The 23,209-nt window shown below is 47.7% G+C and overlaps 1 long non-coding RNA gene across 1 annotated transcript in view; it reads left to right on the top strand.

Annotated features, from left to right (window-relative positions):
• Window positions 1-12,628, top strand: part of LOC125946561 (uncharacterized) — a 40,839-nt gene extending 28,211 nt beyond the window's left edge. Inside the window, exons 4-5 of the long non-coding RNA XR_007467664.1 lie at window positions 8,923-9,000; window positions 12,250-12,628. This is a non-coding gene — a long non-coding RNA (uncharacterized LOC125946561). The remainder of the gene's footprint in view (window positions 1-8,922; window positions 9,001-12,249) is intronic.
• Window positions 12,629-23,209: the final 10,581 nt, after the last annotated feature.

Raw genomic sequence — 23,209 nt, forward strand, 5'->3', positions numbered from 1 at the left:
AGCTTTTGAGAAAGCCAGGAAGAAAGCATCAACGTGAAACCCTAGGTCTAGGTATGAGTGTAAGTCTGAATGTAAGTCATGTAAATAGCTGGCTGTGTGTCGCATGAATAACCGCTACGAAAGCCATGTTGCTAATCAATGGTAATTTTCTGGTCTTGTAAGTACAATAATGATTTCAGTATACAAGATGTGGTCAAGTATAGTTTAGTTAAGGAGATGGGGGGCTAGTTTAATGAGCGAGTTCGGTCTCCGGACTTCAAATTGGGTATGAATTTCGCCACTTTCCAGATGTACGGAATAGAGTTAGTTGATAAAGGCTGCGAGAAGAGTGCACACAATAGAGCTGATAAACTAGGTGACAAGTGTTTCAACACTTTATTATTATTATTATTATTGTTATTATTATTATTATTATTATTATTATTATTATTATTATTATTATTATTATTATCACATGGAACTCACCATTCTGTAGCTTGTTTAGACACTCGCGTAACACGTTTCTGATCGCTATTTCACACATAAAAGTAATTATTAATAAACAACTTCTTGAACACGAGTCGCACACGATCACCTTCCGTTCGTATTGTTTTGGAACATAGCAGAAGGTTGCGATGTTTAATTCGCATAGTTTCAGAGTGGTCATTGGAAATGCTAAATGGTTTATCTTTCAGTTTGTAGCCATAGCTAAGTAGTGCATCAATTTCTTTGTCGTGAGAAAACTTTGTAATAACAGGTCGCTTTTTATCGTTAGAGAAACGACCTAACCTGTGTGCACTTGCTATTGAGGACACTTTCATAGGAAGATGGTTATCACAAAATTCCTAAACCAGGCACTCAGAAGTTTCCCATCTCTTATTCTGTTCAGTATCAGAAAGCCCGTAAAATAATAAATTGCAGCTGCGGGAGCGGTTTTCTAAATCGTCGACCTCATGTTATATTTTGTAGATGCTCACTTCATGGGTTGGAGGAGAGTGCGCATTTACTTCCCCCAACAAAAGCCCTGAAGTTATCTTACGCTTGAGATCATTGAGTTGGTTATGCATTTAAAAAAAAAAAACGTCATTTGATGTGAAGGGCTACTTTCTCAGAAACATCGGACAGAATTTTCGGTTCAAGTTCAGAAACACATTGACTTAGTTGGTCTATAGGTCACTTTTGATGCCGACATGGTATTGTAGCACCTTATTAACGGATTCTCAAATATCTATACTATTAGAATCTAGTCTCTGAACAGTGCTTAGTACAAAATCAAGTTTTTCGTCTTCTGGTTTAGTCATGGGATCCGGGTTTGCCTCTACACTCCCCCCCCCAAGCTGCAAGAGGCGCCATAGATGCAAGACACAATCACGAAAACATTTCATTCAATCGGGTGGCAACGAAACGAAAAGGAAATGCACCATTTAAACTGACCTACACAAGCATGACAAGTAATGCCACGTACACACTAGCGGAAAAACGCACGCGGCGCGCCGCCGGCGGCAAGACGCGCGCCGCGAAAGCAGCCGCGAAACGGGTTTTTGTTGCCGCGGCAGGGATCGCTCCTGGACCGATTTTTTGCGGTTTGCCGCGTGCCGCGGATGAAGGAGACCAATGAGAGCGGCCCGCTTCCGTGACGTGCGCGCGGGAAACTGGTGCCATGCGGACCCGCCCGACCGCTTGTTTCTCGTTTCGCACTATCATCTGCACGCGTGAGCTCCCGGATAGTTCGAGAAGGGGAGAGGAGTCTAGTCTGTCACGTGATTGCCGCAGCGGCACGCCGCCGGTTGGTGTGGCCGCCCTGCCGCTGCTACGGTTTGCCGCCGGCGGCGCGCCGCACGCGTTTTGCCGCTAGTGTGTACGTGCCATAAGCGTGGAATCACAGCTGCGGTGTCGTGGCCCGAGGTGCTGTTGCAATGGGTGTGCCTTAGTATTTTGTAGATACGGTTCCATGTTGCCAGCCGAGTAGTGCAGTCGTATCCAGAACTGGTGGTTGATCCGGCGACGGGCTCGACGACTGACTATGTATCCAAAGTAAACCTTTCAGCTCGTTGCCTTTACTAGGTCCGGTATTTTCCGTTGGATAACCCAGGCGCTGCGGTGCGACGGCCGATGCTGAACCTGCACAAGCATGAAAAACGAAAAGTGAGCGTGGCATCACAGCTGCGGTGTCGTGGCCCGAAGTGCCACGACACCGTAATGTGTAGGTTCAAACGCGCGCGCGCGCGCGCGCGCGCGTGTGTATATGTGTGTGTGTATGTGTGTGTGTGCGTGTGTGTGTGTGCGCGCGTGCGTGCGTGTGCGTGCGAGTGCGTGTGCGTGTGCGTGCGTGTGCGCGCGCGTGTGTGTGTGTGTGTGTGTGTGTGTGTGTGTGTGTGTGTGCGTGCGTGCGTGCGTGTGGGTGTGTGTATGCTCTCACACATTACGTTGCACAATCATCGTGAGATGGGTTCTGTGTACTTTCTTTACGCTTCTCGGGAAAAGCTACTCACTTAGAAAGGCTACTTTCTGTCAAACTTGCAACCATATGAGAAAAATATTGGGACCAACGTCGCCCTGAGAAGGCACTGCACAGAAGTGTAACCCAATCCATTTATCGATTGCGGTAGCGAATTCTAGCATGACACAGCACAAATATTGCCGCCTGCACGTGGTCAGTACTAGACTAACGGCAACCCTGGGGAACGCCCAACGTCAAACTAATATTAATTCACTGTAGCATCCGAATGCGCCACAGTGCAGATTTGACAATGTATTCTTATTTCAGCCTTTTTCATTTCGAATGTCACCGTTTTTACTGGGAATTGGCGGCCTCGATTTCTAGAGAAATCAGTCCACTCCGTTGTTTTAGCCCACCACTATCCTCAATGCCAACCAACTATCCTAATATATTAAAATAAATACATTCTCGGATTTAATTTGCTAAAATCATGCCAAATTTGCCATCACAGCGCACCGCGGCAGCTCCTCACTGATCGCGGCCGCACATTCTTGTGCCGAGTTGTTGAAGATCTACTTCGCTCCTGTTCCGCCAAGCACAAGCTTTCCACTGCCTACCACTCGCAGACAAACGGACTAACGGAGTGCTTCAATCGCACGTTCTGGGGAATGCTGTCTATGTACGTTTCTCACAACCACAGTGAGTGGCACAGCAGGTTAACATTATCGACCTTCATCTATAATTCGTCCCATCACGAGACCGCTGGCTTTTCACTATTTTACCTTCTGTTCAGCCGCAGCCCTATTTTGCCCTTTGACATGCTGCTGCATTTCTCGACGAGCACTCCCACTGAATATGACCAGACGTCTTCGCCAGGGCTCACACGGCACGCCAGATTGCCGGCTCCCGGCTCACTGAGTCTCAGGCCGCACGGAAGATCCGGTACGACAGCCGACATCGGGACGTTCGATTCCTGGCTCCGTTGTCCTCCTATGAACAGAATGTCGCCTCGTTGGCTTCTCTCAAAAGCTGCTGCCGCGCTACACAGGGCCTTACACGATACTGTGTGAGCTTGGCGATGTGAACTATACTGGATCGCTCCGCTGTACTCGCGTGTCCCCACTGACGTTGTTTGTGCATGTGTCCTGGCTGAGACCTTACTTTGGAGCGAGTTCACCTCCCTTATAGTTAGCGCCGAGACGGCGCCTTTGCAGGCGGGGGTTATGTTACACCGCAACCAAGAGTGGCGCCAGTAACAAGACGATTTGACGTGTAGAGGTAGAATCGGTCTCGCCAGCCATTTTGTATATGTACGGTTGGCTCTCTTGTAAATATTGTAAACACACATTTATATGCGACTTCCACAACTTAACAATATGATTACGTGAGAATCCGCAGTGGGAGTCACCGGAATAATTTCGACAACCTGCAGCTTTTTAAATGGTGCCGGAACCACCTGTTTGGGCTTGGCGAAAAAAAAAAACATAGTTCGCAGATAGGATACGCTGCTGTGAACATCTCTGCCAAATTTTGCATTCGAATCCCATGCAGCTCACAAGCGGAGCATGAAATCACCTTCTTTCTCAAACGTCCTGTGTTCCAGAGAAGCCTTCTCCTGACTATTTTCGCGCTTCTTTATTTCGTAATATAGCACACTTCCATGGGCCGCTGCTATTGGCCAACAACTGAAATCAATCAAGAAGGGTGTCTCGAACAGTGCGCTTCTTCCTACTGTTGCTTCTTCATTGACGTGGTTAAATAAAGAGGCTGAAGTAAGCGAAAACTGCTTTCAAGTTTCGCTAAGAATTACGTAATTATGGAAGAAGACGACTATCGTCAACTCACGCTCAGCCGTGGCCTCCCGAGTAGAAATTAAACTTTGGCCACCCTGCTTATCGGTATCGCAGCCGTCGGTTCCCGCTAATTCCGACTAGTTTTGAAAACTCAAGTAGCCTCAAACCACGTGAAATATAAGGTCAGACAACACGCATGCTTGCCAGCACACGCTCACTTCTGGCTGCTCATGGTCCAGACGCCTTGGCAGACAGCTTCGTATTGAGCTATTGAAATCGCTTCAAAATGCAGAACTTGGATGGGGTTACTGTCCATCGGTCAAGCTGGTGCCCTACAAAGACGGGCTGCACCACGTAGCACTGCCAGAATGGAACATATTAGTGCGAGCGTACACTCATGCCCGGTCGTGCACATGGGAAACACTGCGCATACCCTGTACAGTTGCATATAGCTGTGGTCTGCTACGTAGCGTAGATATTGTTGCCGCAGCAGGATGCCTCGATCAGTCCGCTGGCTGAGAACACTACTCTTCGCTGAGGAGAAACCAGTTTGGCCCGTCTCAGGCGCCAGTATTCTTTGATTTTATTGTCTCCCAGTAATTGCGCCTCTGTGCATCGTTACATCTTCTTTCTTACCAGTAGGTTCGTCTATGCCCGCTCATCGTTAGTAGCGCAAAAAAAAAAAACGCTTGCGGTGCATACCTGCTTTTGGTTGCTCTCGAACTTTCTAGCGCGCCTTTTTCTTCAGCAGCGGCCGGGCTATCATACACCAACGCTGAGCTGTGTTAGGGTGAAATATTTAACTACTTTGACATGGAACCTCCAGAACACACACGAAAGAGCTGCCTATTGTCCATGGAAAGGGCCTTGCATTTATGCTCTTCATAGAAGGGGATTTCGGTGGCGGCGTGAGATTATTTTTATTGCCCTCATTACAGCATTTATTACTTCTGATTGTTTGCATTACTGTGACTATTGATGGAACTATTTTATTTCGTTCCATATCAAGTTTATGGCATTATTCCGTCATTAGAGATGAATATTTATCCTACTTGTACTGAAACCGCAACACCTGGCTGCAGGGTATTTGATTGAATGCCAACGTGTGTTAGGCGCCTAAGCATTTGTTCAAATGCATTCCGCTCTTTCAGCATATCTATGCATTACGCAAAGATATATTCGATGTTTACTGCACTGAGGAGGTATGCGGGGAGTGGGGGGGGGGGGGGGTGACATGACGTTATTAGAACTATTCAAATAAACAACATAAAAGAAAAGTTTCTGGTGCCGGAGGCAGCAGAGTAAGGGGTACAAAATTTAGTGCAGTACCAAGTGACGACATATGCACAACAGCAAAGAAAATATCTTCAGCAAATAGAAAAAGAACACGTATGCATAGTTAGAGCAGGACCATATTACGATCGCTTGTCCAACAATTCACTGTAAAAGGGTGGGTTTGATGTTAATCGATTTCATGCTCGTAAGCCCGTTGCAGTCTCCTTATACAAGGGAAGCTTAATGTTTAAGTTCATAAGTCGCCATGTTCGTTGGCCTTGCTTATAGCGCGTGCTCGCGCCGATGTGATGGATGATGTGGAGTAAGAAGTATTTAGACTTTTTGTTGTTCCTATAGTTTAAAATTATAAGAAAAAAATTAAGACTCAGTTCACTCCAATGTTCACAAAACACCAAAAGTGCTCGTTCCTTTTAAGGAAATAGCTTTCGTTAGTTCTTTCGGCCGTTTTTGAAGGTAACCGAGTTTCTGGGAGAGCTTAGGGTGAAGGGAAAACTATCCCTCATTCGTTTGTTCGTTCGGGCTATTCGCGTACATCGACAATAATCGTGGATGGATTCTGCATAACTTTATTTCTTCGACGCTTCTACGAATTCACAAAACGTACTGCTTTCTTCTGCATACGCGCCGAGGTGTCAGTAACGATTTGCAGATAAGTGCCTGATGTCGTGCATGTTCGAAAATTGGGCTCACTTATGTAATTTACAAGAACGCTTTCTTGGATGGGGTCATCGGGGAAAGGTTCGAACCCATAGCAATATTTTCACTATTGAGACGGTTATGGTAGAAGCAGTCCTTTTTTGTGCACACTTAGTAGTAGCACTTTCATTCAAATACTTTCATACATCGCGTGGCAGCCCATTCTGCTACCGTGTGGACTTGTAAGGTGTTGCTAGCCGTTTGCACAGTACATTAACAATAAACGACAACGTCAGTCTAATATACAAACGGATATTCAGCGCTGTTTACTTCGATATCATTTATGGAAAGAAGAAAAAAATCCGGGCCCATAATTATCCCTTGCTGTACCTTAGACGTCAGTAAAACAGGTGGTGAGCACCGTTCATTGACCACAGTAACCAGCAGGGTTTTGTGAAATAACTACTTCATCTGCTGATTATGTCTAAAGCAATATTTAAATAGTGGATTTTAGGAGTACTACATACATAAAAACCCAATTAAGTGATTTTTACAGCCAAGCTGTTCAAAGCTACGTTCCCCAGGATCGTGTGCGTGTAGAAAAAACTATCATCATCAGCATTGGCTTTGGCTCCATGTGCGTAGCAATTTCCCGCCAGTTGTGCCTTAAAACGAATGGTGGATCGCCCATTGTTATACCACTCGCCTCCGCCGACGCCTCTCCCACAAGTGTCGCAATACTGCTTCCATGGAAGGGCTCTAAATTTTTTACAGCGATTACAGCGAAGCTGGTAAGGGCTAGGTTCCAGGAGATCGTGTTCGTAGACGGACCGGCGTGTACAATTCCGGCTCCGTGTGCGTGGCGGTTTGGCTCCATGTGCTTGGCGGTTTCCCGCCAGTTGTGCCTCATCAGAGGTGTCAAAACGGACTGACTAAAACTGACTGATGGGTCATGACATCATTAACATCACATGCTCGTCAGTTACGTCACTATAGCAATAATAAAATCACGTGAGGCGCATACCCGCATTGGATATGTGAATATGGGCCAGAAATATGCGCGTATGAGCCAGGGACAAGAAAGAAGGAAGGAAGGAAAGGATGGAAGGAGAGAAATAAAGAATGACAGAAAGAAAGTGAGAGAAAGAATGAAGGCAAGATAGAAATCACGTGTGGCTCATCCCCGCTTGGATATGTGGGTATGAGCCGCCGAGAGCAGGAGCGGGAGAGAGCTTACAGGATCCTGATGCTGCCGTGCAGTGTGCTGTGGCTATGAACGCTGTTGCAAGGTAGATATACCTGTTAGCGAAGCTTCCATAGAAGCCCATACGTACAAAACATGGCGGTTAATCTGCGGTTCATGGGGCTTAGCGCCATCTGTGTGAGGAGGGAAGACTTCCGGCGGAAGAAAAAAATAATGTGACGTCATATTCGTTAAAAACAGCAGTGACGTCACTTTGTTCTCATAGGCGCGAAATTTGTTTTCGGAGGCCTGCCATTAGAGCTGTATATTCAAATGCCCCGCCATTCGACTTGATGGGCGTTCTGAGCTTTCAGCGCGGAAAGCGACGCAGGAAAAGGTCAGCGTTACGGGTGTCGAAATTGCATCCCTGGACAGAACATACTTTCTTTGGAGGCCGACGAACGCTTTGGGCGTAGAGCGCTCGTCCTTTCGTCGGACGCCAAACCCGTCGGCCACCGCTGTCGCACAAAAACACCTAAATTAAACAATTATCTGGCTGTCGCAACGTGCTGATCTTCACTGAATGGCTTAAGAAACAATAAAACTACCCGCGTTACCAAATTTAGACAAACGTCGGCAAGCAAAACAACAAATGTGAGGGGGGGCGTATTGTAACCGGTGAAATTTATGAGCGCGCCTTTCTGCACACTTCAAGAGCTGCATTGCAATGTAAGTGATAGCTGCTTCAACGCCCGCCGCTATCAGTGGGCGCTCTTACGGCGGGCGCTGAAAAAAGACATTTATTGATAATGATCAAATGAAACAGAATTGTCTCTTCTTGCCATGCGTATATAAAATTGATTAGGAACTTTATTTTCGTTGAATGAATCTAACTGTGTCTCTCTATATTTATAAAACGCTTTTTTTGTTCCTAATGTTTGTTCCTTCCAAACATTGTCGCGCTTCAATCGCTGCTCCCACAACCACCCTTGCTGTTGTCAGTGACAATTTGTTCTGAACCGCTTTTCGCCCGAAGCTTCGCAACCTATGTTAATCGACCTTGGCTGTTGCTCATAAGCTTGTCTATGACGGTGGGGCGAACTTGCTGCAGCAAACTAACTGCTTGGCCATCACGCCGGGTGAAAACAAAACGCCGGTGCCCTTGATCTTTGACGAACATGCCGAAGACGCTCAATATAATTAATTGTGATTATATATAAATTGTTGGAATACGCAAGTTGGAATACGCTAGCGCAAGACAGGGGTAATTGGAGATCGCAGAGAGAGGCCTTCGTCCTGCAGTGGACATAAATATAGGCTGATGATGATGATGATGATGATGATATATAAATTTACTGTAGCAATATTCACTACAATACACCCACCATAGTCAGAGCTTCGCTGGCTTCCGTCTTAAAAGTAATGGAAGCTCTCTGAATTTTTCGTTTGTTTTGCCATGCTCTGCATGCCTGTCTATGCAAATGCAAGATATTAACTTTTTTATTATACTGCATTAACCCATAACCTGGCTGGTATGCTAGAAGCAGCGTATGTTTGTAATCGCAGTGCCCATGATGGTATTTCTGTTTCCTTAGGAGCGCCTGGGGTTGATTACACCCTGCGGTTCTGGCATCAAACAGAACACTGCGCTATTTTTACTCGGACATTCAATGGTGAGCATATAAAATCTTTTATGTAATTTAATTGTAGTATTACGTAAAATTGTTCTTAGTTACTTTAAAAGGATCCATATGCGCGTACCATACTCAAATAAATGCAGGGAGACCTCTTTGATGTAGGTTCTGCAGCAGTGAGTCCGCGCACCTGTTGTTGGCTATCCAACGAGCGAGGTCCTTTGGGAAATTCGGAGCCTCTGAGCATATTGCCCTTAATGAGCTCGTTACCAGGATGCAGCCGCAGCAGAGGAAGGCTGTTCAACGTAAACACAGGTGCCGGGCACTTAGGACACGTTGTAGTGTTCCCACTTGTAGATACCCAGGCGCAGGTGAAAGTAGGTATCATGACCACCTCCTTCCTCAACCCGGGAAAGGTGGCGAGGAAGGAAGCAGACACACGACAGTGTAGGTCCACGTGTCTGCCGTCAGAGAATGAAAATCTGGACTCTCCCCAAGCTCTCCTACAAACCCAGTACGACTATACCAGAACATCCGTGTTTTCGTGGGGAATCCAGCATAGCACAAAATCTTTTCATATAGGCTTTCAAAGCGTACCCCGTGTTCGAAACACATTTCGTAAGAAAGCATATTGAAAAACATTTTGCCGTATAAGTTTCTGGTGAACTCAAAACGATAACCTACAAACACATGACGAGCGAGAAGCGCGATACCTTTCCTCTAGCAATATAGCAGTAGCTTGATTCAGCTGTATGCAGTTGCTAAAAATTAAATTGGACAGAAAGGTTCCTGCACAAGTAACAAGTGCCACATTACTTCTTGCATTAGTGAAGTTCCTCCTTTTACGACTCATAAGACTGTCGTCACTACATCTAAAAGAAGGCACCAACTTACTAAACGTCACAAATCTCAGATTGAATGGTCCAGTGCGGAACTCTATGGGCTGGTACTCGCAACAACTTTTTCTATTTCGAATTCAATTCTACGCACGGACTAAAAATTTTATAATCCGGAAGGTATAACACAGAAAATGATACAGAAGAGAGAACAGGTCGAGTATCGCATGCCACCAGTGATATTAACGCTACGTTAGAACTCCTAGTGTGTCTGCAGCCCTCCATAACCTAATTTTCCGAATACAGCGTGGATAATATTTCGATAAAACTTTAAATATGATTGCTCTGTGTCTCGTACACCGTGGTGGTCAAAAATATAACAAATATGAATAAACTCTATATATACGCCAGGCATTTACAGATTCTGTATAGCTATAGCTATAGCACGACGGATCAAGTCCTACAATGGCAGACGAGCCAATAATCCTTCATTTCTTCATTCATACTACTAATGTCATAACTTCATCATTCTCTAACAGAATAACAAGGGGCTGAAGCACCGTCACTTAGCAAGGCCGGCGAGTACATAATCCAAAAGTGTGGACTCAGCCAGAGTATCAGCTGTCTAAAGTGATGTCGCACTAGGGTACAAATCATATTGAAATGGCACAACATTGCAGTTGGCATTATTGATTTCGCATGTGACTTTGTAGGAAATTTTAGGGGGAAAGAAGTTTGTGGAATAGAGACCGAAACGGAGACGTAATTTTCAAAATTGAAGGCAGGAAGATGTGGAGAAGTGAAAGTTTCAGTAGTAGTGAATATAACTACATTTTTCGATTTTTCCTACTTCTGCGGGGCATAATGAGGCACTCAGATGAGCCACGCGAGCAAGATTCTTGGTGTCATAAGAGTATCGAGTAGCACCTCATGGCGCAGAAGGTAGACGGGTGTCTAAATTCTAGATAGGGTTGCGATCATACAAAAAACTAAAAATGAATATTTCGCGGTGTTATATCCCAATAAATTACATAGATTCACAAAATCCTACATCGCGTTCCGCTACCACTGATTACTGCAGACGTACTGAGAGCGTCTCTGTGATGCATACCTAGCTGCCCAAAATGAGCACGGCCGTCCTGACGCCCTAATTCTTGATAATCTATAACCTAACTTTCAAGTTGTGTGTCACTCTAGTGCGGACGCTGCATGTTGCTGCGCCTTAAGTTGGCTGTTCTTTACAAGTAGCTGAAATGCAAGCCAGGCAGAGTAGAGGAGGGACGCCCAAATCAACTAACATTAAATACGTATTCGCGCACTAAAAAAATTAACGTGTAGCTGACACTTAAGCCGGCACATATTCTATTGCAGGGTGCCAACTATTTTATGATTATTGCTCATTCCCAAAGCAAGCGCTGACAACTCTGCGATGAATAGCTGTTAACCAAATAGTCCTACTGTGAAGCATAAATTCGCAAATGAATATCTTTGGAAAACAAAATGCTATCAAAAAGTCCAATGACATTCCTTAGCCGTTAAGTCCAACGGGTTTGTGCTTGTAGAACGACAGGCAATGACATAAATGCAGGACTACCTGGTGTCAGCAAATCCTGGAGGCTCCACTGGCCCTAACGAATAAGTGGTATGGGATGTATTTATAACAAATCTTACCTCTAACACTTTTTAGATGCGAACAATCCTTTGCTCAGGGGCTATGTCATTCCCTCCTTCCCTCCATCCATCTATCCGCCATGCGTCCACACCCCTACTGCGCGTGCGCATCTTCCTCCCCTCCTCTCCTCTCCTTTTCTCATGTCCTCTCCTCTCGGCATTCATGCGCATTCTCCTCCCCCTCCTCTCCTTGTCTCATCTCCTCTCCTCTCGGAATTCCTCCTCTCCTCTCCGGATTGTGCAACGAATGGCAACACCTGCGGCTCCGTGGGTGATAATGCCAAGCAGCTTAGGTTAGAGGCGCGACGATAGGCGCCCCAGAGGCACCGGCAACAGACACCAACGCCGCGCGCGTTCGGTGCGAACGCGGGCAAAACGCCAACGGCGTCGACAACAGTTCTGCGCGCTGCTGGTGCTGCTGCATGTCCAAGTTTATACAGCTGATAAAACTACCTTGACCCGACCCCATGGCTGCTTCGCATACTACTCAGGGTTCTTCTACGGGAAGACGGTGTAATTTATTTAGTTTTTCTTGCTCAATTGGCGACTTTCTAGTAAGAAGCATCGAATATAAAGTAGATGTTCCCCATTGTGAATACAGGTATGCACAATAATAAAACGCGCGCGTAATAACTTAGACTAACGTAAGATACCTGGCATGGGGGACTCGTTACTGCGTCTTTTCACGAGGCATGGCTATATAATGTGTTGGGTAAGGTAATCTAATGTCAAATAAGCTAAGTATTTAAATAGAAAATTTATCGAAAACCATTTTTTTCAGGCCAAATGCACTGCGAGATGCACGTGTGGGAAGATCACGTTGGAAGAGGCGTGCCACAATGCCAATTGGCATACAAGACGCATTGTTGCGGAAAACCAGAATACGCAATCTATACACGTAACTGCCATCCCTGATCGCCCAACAGCATATGTGCGTTTATCAGTGGTAAACTTGTACGTGCACAAATAGACCAGTTTGTGCTGGCGTTGATATTTTTCGAAAACTGATTTTGAATAGTTTATTAGAACCCGTACTTCAGCCTGCAAACAGTACTTCCACAGCCCGTAATTAATTGCTGTGAACGAACCCACAAAGCATTCATTACACATGTTAAAACACCAAAAACAAAATTTGTATACGCTCAAGTAATCTAGATTCATCACAATATTACCTTGAATATGTACTTCAAATGAAAGTGTAGTTAAATGGAAGTTCGAGAAATTGCTTAAGAAAAACTCAATTACACACTACACGCCAATTTTAGCGCTCTGCACTTTCATTTTTGTGAAATAGCGTTTGGTAACAACGCTAACTTCGAGCTTACTACTTTAGCATGTAAGAGGTAATGGTTGCATAACCTTGTGCTCTTCAAATAAAATACACATACATACACCAGCGGATTGTCTTGTCCTAGTGTTCCACTAATTCGTTACCATTACAACGCATGGCCTCGCTGTCGTATTCATTGAATGCGTCGCTGTCGCCAAGTTTCTTGGTATGGCGGGCTGGATGAACAAAAGCCAGCCATATCTACCAGGTTTTGTTAGCCGTGCACTGAGCTCTACTTTACCGCAACGCGTGGATGAGGCTTTTGAGTAAAATATGTATGTCGGAGTAAACATTGTATTTATATATGGGGATGATCAATATGTAGATTGCGTTTGTGGGGTAATATATATGATTAAGGTGCCTTAATAAGTATGCCAGCGGCTTATTCCGCCGCCTCCGCCGACGGTGTCCGGTGACAATAACCGCTATCGCCGGAAATGCGAAAAAAAGTACCCGGTTCGCGCCGGGATCGAACCAAGGCCCGCTGTGCGGGCGTGAGATGCTCTACCACTGAGCCACGCAAGCGCCTGCTATCAGGTAGTGGAAAATGCCCTATAAAGCGCCCTTAGGCAGGCACGCAGGCGCAGACGACGAGATGCGAATCAGATGAGGCGCGCAATCAACGCGATCCCGAGCCTCTGCCAGTGTGATGGCGCCATCTAGTTAAGGCCTGCAAACGCAGCGTGACCAACGTGTAAGTTGCATATAGCAGTTGCATGCTGCATGCAACTGGACCTGGTTAACTCAAGCAGGCCAGGTAACTATTTGTCACCAGACCGTTTTGAAAATTCTAATAAACAGTAATCATCATCATCATCATCATCATCACAACAACAAGAACAACGTACCGTGCCACGGGTCAAGGGGTGTGAGATGTGCGCCATGTATTCTGGATACCTATTCGGTACACGTTATAGCGTCTCCTCACAAGGTACGAACCGCTGCGGATGAAGCGAATCGTAGAGCTACGTGCGCGGCTACAGCCAGGCATCATCGGGCTCAGCAGACTGCTGTGCAGAGAGCTTTACAAGCCGCAGCTCACTGTCGAAGGCGGGCGTACAGTTCAGATCGTTCTCGTCAGAACGAGGCGAAAAGCCTTTGCCGCGAAGACCCTGTTGTGCGTGATGCCGGAATTGGAGCTACTCTTGAGCCGCTCCACCAGTTTAAGCTGTGACTGTGCTGGGTGTGCCGCGCAGGCCTGTGCCTTTTTTTTTCAAGGGTGAAGTATTCCGGCAATACGTACATGTGACGTGAAGCCATTTTAAAAGTACACTAAAGAGAAAGAGATCAACACCTCAAAATGCCGTTTCGGACGCCGTGCCATAACCATACTCGCTACCACACGGGTGGCGAGTATGGGGGGTGTCTAGCCCCATCATGAAAAAGTTCGTGCCGTGAATAATTTCCTGGTACCTTGTTCGGCAGAACATGCACGAAGCTTCATTTGGTTGCGCTCTTATTTCCGCCGTTTAATCTGTATTTTCGCCGACATTGCGCGTCCCCTTACTTCGCTCCTCAAAAAGGACGCTGGTTCTAAATGGGGCTCGCCCCAAGCTGCTGCCTGTTCGGCGCTTATAGATTCCCTCACGACTTCTCCTATTTTATCGCATCTTGATCCGACAACCGCGACAGAAGTTCACACAGATGCCAGCGGCCATGCAATTGGTGCTGTCCTCGCTCAGAGTTAGTGATGACACGACTGCGTTATTACGCACGCTAGTCGCCTCCTATCCGCACAGTAGGAAAATTGCAGAATCATAGAACGAGAGTGTGTCGCTCTTATCTGGGCTGTAGCCAGGGCTGTAGCCAGACCTGTTCGGCCACACCTTTACCGTAGTAACTGACAATCATGGATTCATTCGCTCTAATACTTTACAGGACGTTGGGCTCTCCGCCTCCAAGACCCTATTGCAAAACCCAGTATCCAGTGCCCAGTGCCATGCCTGATTATGGGCCCAGTGTCGCGCGCTGGATACTGGGACGCTGGCAAGGCGCGGCATACTGGGAGGCGCTGGGCGCGGGGTACTGGTGCGAAATGCAGCTCTAGAGCGAGAAATACGTGGTGCCTGGCTACCTTATATATTTTTTCGAATACAGAAAGAAACAGAGAACGTTGTGATGCAATAAAGAAATAAAAAAAAGTAAAACAAAAAAAAATCTGCGAGGATTCGAACGTCCACCCTACAGACCCCAAACCCAGCATCTCACCACTACGCCACGCCGATCCATGACTACCTGTTCGTATTTTGCCATGTCAACGCGCAGACACAGTTGCAGCTTTGCACAGACGTCTCGCACAGACATGGTAGATGCGATATCGCCTTCAACCGAAACTTACGGCTCTCTCAGAACGATAAAGTTGTCCGTATTGCATAGTATGCCTGGAAGTGCTGCAACACTGATTTGCTTTTGCGATTGGTATATTAACAACGAAAAAATCCTTAAATGAACCGCCGACCCGGAATGTTGTATGGGCCGTTACTGCCGATTTTGACAGCCGTCTCTTATTCTTCGCGCAAAGGTAATGCAACATTTCCATAGCTCGACAATGCTTTTCAATCGACATGTATGTTTAGGCACATATCTCCGTAAGAGAAGCGGTCGGTTAATGCGGCTGACAGCCTTCGGCGAAAGCACACATAGGTATGTTTATAACGTCATATCGGCGCTCATCGCTTGTTATGCTGACACTGTACACACGAAAGAATAGTCTGTCTAAAAGCAACCATGGGAAAGCTGAATTACTGAGTGATTTAACCTCGTTACACTTGTTGATTCCTCAGCTTAGACAGGCCGATTGAGTGTAGACAGACTCAGCGGGTACGGTAGGCCTAACCTTCGCTGGAAGTAAACGATCTCGGCGCGGCTACCTGATGAATGGGAAAATGTTTGTATTTGAGCTTCACAACCTTTTAACTATTATTTTTTGTACACTGGGGAAAGTGGAAGCGCACAAATCACCGCAGCTTTGTTGTCGGTGCGATAATATCAATCAGCTGCAGGCTTTCTGAGGTCCGTTCGAACGCGTCTGAACGGCTGCTCGGTTTCGTGTCGACTGTACAACACTGCGACAACTCGCAGTCATCGATTGCGTACAAACTACTAGAAAACGAGGTGTTATCTGCGTTTGCGTAATTTTGTTCACGAATACAGCTATCCGCACAGTCAAAAGGGAAATGTACAAAGCGAAAGTGATCTCAAGTGTCGCATATGCATGGACTAGCATCACGCACCTTTATTCCAAGCTGCAACACCGCCGACACTAAATAGACATTTATGATCCCAACTTATAGCGCTATATTTAGGACAGGAGTCTGTTTTTTGGACAGGAGATGCCCATAAAGCTGTATCAAGCATTTAATATTCAACAGCGCCTATACTCCGGCAGTGCGGCACAAACGAAACCAGCGCAGTCTCCAGTACGAGCCAGCGAACTCCAGCGCGTGTACAGCGCACACCAGTGCGCCCCAGCGTCATAGCAGTGAAACCAGCGTCTCGTCCAGTGTGACCCAGCACTTCTCCGGCGATCTCACCAGTGTCGCAATGACTCCCAGTGACTCCCAGCGTGCGCCAGCGTCCCCAGTGCCACCCAGTGTCAAAAAACGCGCTGGTTTCACACTGGAAGGCACTGGAAGACGCTGGTTTTTGCAATAGGGGAATACTCATTTTCGGTTGTGCACAAGTCTGGTGAGCTCAATAGAGATGACGATTGCCTGTCACGGCATTCCGTGGATTCCCCTGACGTCATTCAGCAAGGCACCGATGCCTGCATCTTGTTTATCTCGGACGTCCTTCATATAGGGGATGAACAACGCCGCCACTCGGCTTTACGTTCTATCATCGACAGTCTTAGTTCTGCCACACCCGATGGAACATTATACCACCGCAATATGCATCGCGACGGCCCAGAGCGCCTTCTCGTCGTGCCTGCCCATCTCAGCAATCCTTCGCCAGCTTCACGATGAGCCTACCGCTGGTCACCTTAGTGTCACCCACACTTATGAACGCTTCAAGAGCCGTTTCTTCGGCACTGGTCTCTACTAGTCCGTGCAACTATATGTCGCTAGCTGCGACAAATGGAAACACCGCAAGCGGCCAGATATCCTTCCAGCCGATCTGGTTTATCGTGTTTATATCTCCACCGACGCATTCTCTCGTGTTGGGCTCGTTCTCCTTGGTCCCTTTCTGTTACATCGTAGGCCGGACAGCGCGCTTGACGCAGACGAGGCAGACACAAGCTGACAAGCTGGAAGAATGGACGTTTATTTCCAGTGCACGCCGAAATATAAAGACAGGTTAAGGAAGGAGGGGAAGGGAAACAAAGTAAGAAAACATAAGATAGCCACCTAGAATGGCACGTGTAGCGGTCGACTTCATCTGAGAAATGATAAGAACACTGCAGTTATAACACTTTCCAACCTCGACATCACGCAATAAGTGCGAGAAGCACCTGTTGCGTGATGAAACCACGCAATCTCGCTACTCCATTACCCGCGCCATCGAAATCAGGTACACTACGGAATTAGCCAATTTCTTATTTGTGACATAATCTTGCCTCGTGGTGCTCCTCGGCAGCTTCTGACCGACCAAGGCGTTATTGTTCGTCCCACGTCATCGAGCGCATCCTGCGTTCATGCTCTGCCCGCCACAAGCTCATACCCACTTATCACCTGCAAACAAATGGACTTACAGGGTGCCTGAACCGAACTCTCGGCGATACGCTTGTAATGTGTGTTTCCGCCGACCCCCGCGATTCGGATACTACTTGCCTTCTGTTACTTCCGCCTACAACTCGCCCAGTCATGAGACCACTGGCTACTCACCGTTTCATCTTTCTATGGACGCGAACCGTCTCTGCCGCTCGGAAGTTTACTTCCCGCGCTCGCTGGTGACGCCATAGCGCGTGCCGATACAGCTCTCCAGATCGTTCGTGAACGGCTCACAGTGCCCCCGGCTTCATAAAAGACCCTCTATGAGCATTGCCCGGGGACGTTTGTTTCTCCCCAGGTTTCTTCATACAACTGTGCTCTCCATCCCGCCATATTGGTCTTTCCGAGAAGCTATTATACCGCTACGGCGGATCTTACAGGGTGTTACGTCAACCCACTGACATTACATATTGAAATTGAACCAGCCATCAAGCCAGCGCCGTCTACGTGACCGCCTTCTGCTATCGTGCTCGTTGTGAGACTTAAGCCGTAAGTGGCGCACCCGTCTTGTCAGTCCTAACAAGCGCCGGGTCTGCATTCTCGCCCCGGGAGGTAGTTCGACGCGACGGTGAAAGGGCTGCTACTGTCGGTTGGACGATGACGACAGCGTCGAATCGGCCTGAAACGCACTAGAACCTTGCACCCGTTGCCACTTCTCGTCGTTGTTGTCACCATGTATATGTAATAATTTGTGAATGCACGCAATCCCCCTAACAATGTATGCCTGTTTTTTACTGAATCTTTAGTAATGCACAACACAATTGGCCACTCCTCCATACTTCAGAGATGATAGCGACTTCATCCTAATAGCAATCTACTTTATGACAGTTGTGTAATCGGAGATGATAGGCTTTAAGTGATCGTTATTATGAAAGTGACACATAGCCAGTGACCCATGTTAATCGGACGGTTAAATTTGAATCCACTTCCCACAGCTCATCAGCGCGTTGCTCTACCCAATTGAGCCATGAAACTACCCATTACCCCAAGTTGAGGTGAATGAGGTTAGGCACGGACCTACATACATACATGCGTACATATATGCCGCGGGATCGAATCGCGGCCGTGGCGGCCGCATTTCGATGGAGTCGAAATGCAAAAACGCCCGTGTGCTTGCGTTGTACTGCACGTTAAAGAACCCCAGGTGGTCAAAATTAATCCGGAGCCCTCCACTACAGCATGCTTCATAATTAGAACTGGTTTTGGCACGTAAAACCACAGAAAGAAGCATACATATATGCACGCATACATACATACATACATACATACATACATACATACATACATACATACATACATACATACATACATACATACATACATACATACACACACACACACACACACACACACACACACACACACACACACACACACACACACACACACACACACACACACACACACACACACACTCCCATATACATATCACCTGCCGCGGTGGCCTAGCGGCTATGGTGTTGCGCTGCTAAGCACGAAGTCGTGGGATCGAATCCCGGTTGCGGCGGCCACATTTCGATGAGGGCGAAATGCAAAAACGCCCGTGCGCCGTGCATTGGGGGCCTGTTAAAGATTCCCTGGTAGTGAAATACGAAGTCCCTCATAATCAAAGCGTGAATTTTTAACGTAACATTCCAGAATTCAAATACATATATATTGTGAAGCAGCGTTATCACGACGGTTATTACGCCCCAAAGACGCGGCGGACCGATCACACTCAAGGCACAGATCAATCTCAAGATGAGTCCCCACAAGCGATGAAGAGGAAGAAGCCGATGAGATTATGAACATGCGCCGCCAAAGAAGAAGTGACTAAGAAATGCCCACACTAATTTCCCACGTGTGTGAGCGGCCAGCCTGGCCGCAATTTAAAGGCATGGCGAACGCCTTGTCAAAGGCTTCATGCGAGAGACGTGGACAATCTTGGCAGCGCGAAAGCGGCGGTCAGTTGGAACATAATAGGTTGGTGTTACAAAAGAGCGCGCAATCAAAGCGCGCGCCGCGTGTCACGCAAGCCAACGAAAGAACACGCCGGCCCCGTGGCAGCTTAAACAGAGGGGGAGAGCGCATGCGCTTCAAACGAGCGACGCAACAAACGGCGTCTAGACGTCTAGTAGAAGTATCGACGAAGCGACGGCAACCGGAGAGAGAGCAGACGCGCGCGCCAAGACACCTTCTCACAAGGCGAGTCGAGAGAGATTGCTACAGCGTGAGCGTGCGCCAACGGGATGAATCATCACACCCCCTCGATGACGCTCCGACGGCGGCGGTCGAAGGTGCGAGAAAATACTCGAAGATTCCGAGGCTTTGGCCATGCTACGAGAGGAGCTTGTACTGCGTCAGCTGTCGACGAAAGCGGGCGTTGGGCGGGTGCAAAGTTCCCTGAAGGCGGTCTATGATGCGCCGACAGTAGGAGTCAACGAGTTGGTGAGATATCAGCGATCCATGGTCATCAGCAGGAATCTGCTCAATAGCGGTGTAAGACAACACATGCGGGGAAGGACGGTCCGAAACCTTGTCGCGGAAGGTCCATGGCATGGCGCCTTAGGAAGCGGGCAGCGAGAAAGCGCACCTGCGTCCTGATGCTTTTTACCAAAATTGTAGATGATAGAGAAGTCGTATTCTTGAAGACCGATAATCCAGCGACCAAGGCGTCCAGACAAGTGCTTGAGCGTGGAAAGCCAACATAAGGCATGGTGGTCCGTAACGATCGTAAAATGCGGCCGTGAAGATAAGGTCGAAGCTTCTGTACCAACCAAACGAAAGCTAGGCACTCCTTCTCAGTGATGGTATAATTCTTCTCGGTGTGTGTCAGTACGCGGCTTGCAGGGGCGACGACCCTCTCACGTAAAGACTCATCTCGTTGTAGGAGAATTCCACCATGCAATGCCCTGACCACTAGCATCCGTATGCAGGAGTGTGGGTGCTGTTTCATCGAAATAGAGAAGTACTGGTTCAGATGTGAAGGATTTTTCAGATGTGTATACGCTGATTCGCATTCGGGAGACCACTCAAAGGGAACACAAGACCCGAGTAATCTGCCCAACGGTGCCGCTATTGAGGCGAAGTCACGCATGAAGCGGCGAAAATAATAGGCGAGGCCAAGGAAACTGCGCAATTCTTTGGTCCGTTCGGGGCGAGGGAAGTGTAGAACCGCTGAAACCTTATCGGTGTCAGGACGAATGCCGTCCTTGCTCACATGTGACCCAAGCCATTAATTGTGTTGCTGGCAAAAGAGCACTTTTTCGTGTTCAGCTGTAGGCCAGCGTTGGCAGGGCACATGAGAACTTCGTCCAGTCGTTGCAGGTGTTGAGAGAAGGTGGAAGAGAAAACAACAATATTGTCCAGATAGCACAAGCAAGTCTTCTCCTTTTGGCCACGCAGAACAGTGTCAATCATGCGTTTGAATGTTGCGGGTGCATTGCAGAGGCCGAATGACATTACATTAAACTCGTAGAACCCATCTGGTGTTGAAAACGCGTTTTTCTCTTTATCGTGCTCATGCATAGGTATCTGCCAGTAGCCCGAACGCAGATGGAGACTCGAGAAGTAGTCGGCATTCTGCAGTGAATCCAAGGCATCCTCTATGTGCGGCATAGGGTACACATCCTTGCGCGTGATCTTGTTGAGTGCCCAGTAATCGACGCAAAACCATGGACAGAGCAGTCTTTTTTCCGAACTAGGACGACGGAGGATGACCAAGGACTAGCGGAGGGGCGTATTCCATTGCAGCATGTTGTCGACGTTTTCTTTAATGACTTTCCACTTGGCGAGATAGACGCGATATGGTCGACGGTGAACAATGGACCCGCCATCTGCCTCTATCCGTTGCGTGATGACGGAAGTCTGTCCCAATGAAGTGGCATGCGCGTCAAACGAAGCTTCATACGTTTTCAGCAAAGCAAGCAACTGTTGTGACTGTGAAGAGGTCAGGTCAGAACTGGTGGCAGCTTCAAAGGCAGAGAGAGATGCGGAATGTCCAACAGAAGGAGCTTCAGAGGAAGCCGCTTTAACAGAAACAACAGAGAGATGCTCGGATTTAGTGACGCAAGCCAACGTTGTGCCCTAAGGGATCAGAAGTTTTTCGGATGTCTGGTTGGTAGCGCAGACGAATGCGGAGCCATTCTTAAACCGGAGCAGCCCTGATGCAAAGACTATCCCTCTTGTGAGACAGTGCGCAGATAGTTGTACCAGGGCCGCTGGATAATTATCATTGCAGTATTAGTCCAGAATCGCAGCACAACTACGCTGAGTTCTTTTCGTTCTGGGCATTGTTTTATAATCACCGAAAGATTTCGAAGTGCATCACACGAAACCATATAATGAGCGGCCGTGGTTGTACGGAAACGTCACCACGGTCGATGACATCCGACGCGATTGCAACAATTCGCTGATGGCAAGGAAGTAGCTCGGTGTCTTCTGCAGCAAGCAAGCGAAGTGGTGCGTCATCTGTATGAAGCGAATAGGCGGTGTCGGTCATGTGGAGAACACGTTGCCGACAGGAGATAGAAGGACACGCCGTAGAAAGAAAGTCACATCCTAATATCAGCTGCTGGGTACACGAACTTAGCACTGCGAATTTTACATAATGCAGAATTCCATCAATGCAGACACGAACAGTGCACATGGCGGCCGGTCAAATCGCATTCCTTTGAGCAGCGACTAGCGTAGGTCCATCATAAAGAGTGGTAACTTTCCTGAGGCGCGAAAACAAATCACGGTTAATAATTGACAAACTATCACCAGTGTCTATTAAGGCTTCCACGCGTACTCCTTCCACGAAAACAGATAGCGTATTATGTGGACGCGCTGGAGGAATTTCTGTCCTGTCGAGCAATGCAGCTTTTCCTCCAAATACTCCATAATTTAGTTTTCCGGGTGACGGTCGGCGAATGCAGAGGCTGGTCGAAGTGGCGACGTAAAGCGACGAAGGGGTGACGGCGAGCGGCGTCTGGCAGGACGGTAGCTAGGAGCCGTCTCGGTCGTTGCAGGTGGCGATGGAGAACAGCTGGAACGCGGAACATAAGGATGACGTTGGAAAGAGGCCCCAGCAGAAAAGTCGTCCTGTTTGTAGGTGTCAAATCCGCGACGCTCGTCTTGCTGCCGCTTGTGACACAAACGTGCGATGTGGTCACAGTATCCACAGTAGTAACATATAGGTCGGGTTGGACGCCATGGCGGAAGGTAAGGTTGGTTACGTGTGTTGGTGAACATCGAATCCAAGTGCGTTAGCGTTGGTTTCGGAGGCATCGATGGCACGAGGGCTGGGGTAACTGCGGCGACCTGCGCGTACGTTGGTGGGAGTGTTGTATAGGGTCCGTATACGCACGCAGTACCCGCCGTAGACGCCAACTCCTCTGTGACAACGTCACGCAAAATGGTACTGGGGGCGTGGCAAGGAATGGGACCTGCCGAGAAACCAAGAGACTGCAGCTCTTCTCGTATGATTGCGCGGACCATTGCGCGCAACGAGGGATCGGCGGTAGGGGTGTTGGCAGGGGTGTTCGGGCGCCACTCGGACAGATTCGAGTTTGTCGAGGCGCTGGCAGGTAGCTACAATATCAGTGACGGTAGCCGGTAGCCAACGCATTGAAGGCGAGAGGCCCGATACCTTTGAGTATGTGGCGTGCTCTGTCTGATTCCGCCAAGGAAGCGTTGGCGCGTCGACAGAGAGCGAGGACATCCTATATATACGAAGTATA

The sequence above is a fragment of the Dermacentor silvarum genome, chromosome 7, assembly GCF_013339745.2.
Source record: "Dermacentor silvarum isolate Dsil-2018 chromosome 7, BIME_Dsil_1.4, whole genome shotgun sequence".
In the NCBI taxonomy this organism is placed as follows: Eukaryota; Metazoa; Arthropoda; class Arachnida; order Ixodida; family Ixodidae; genus Dermacentor; species Dermacentor silvarum.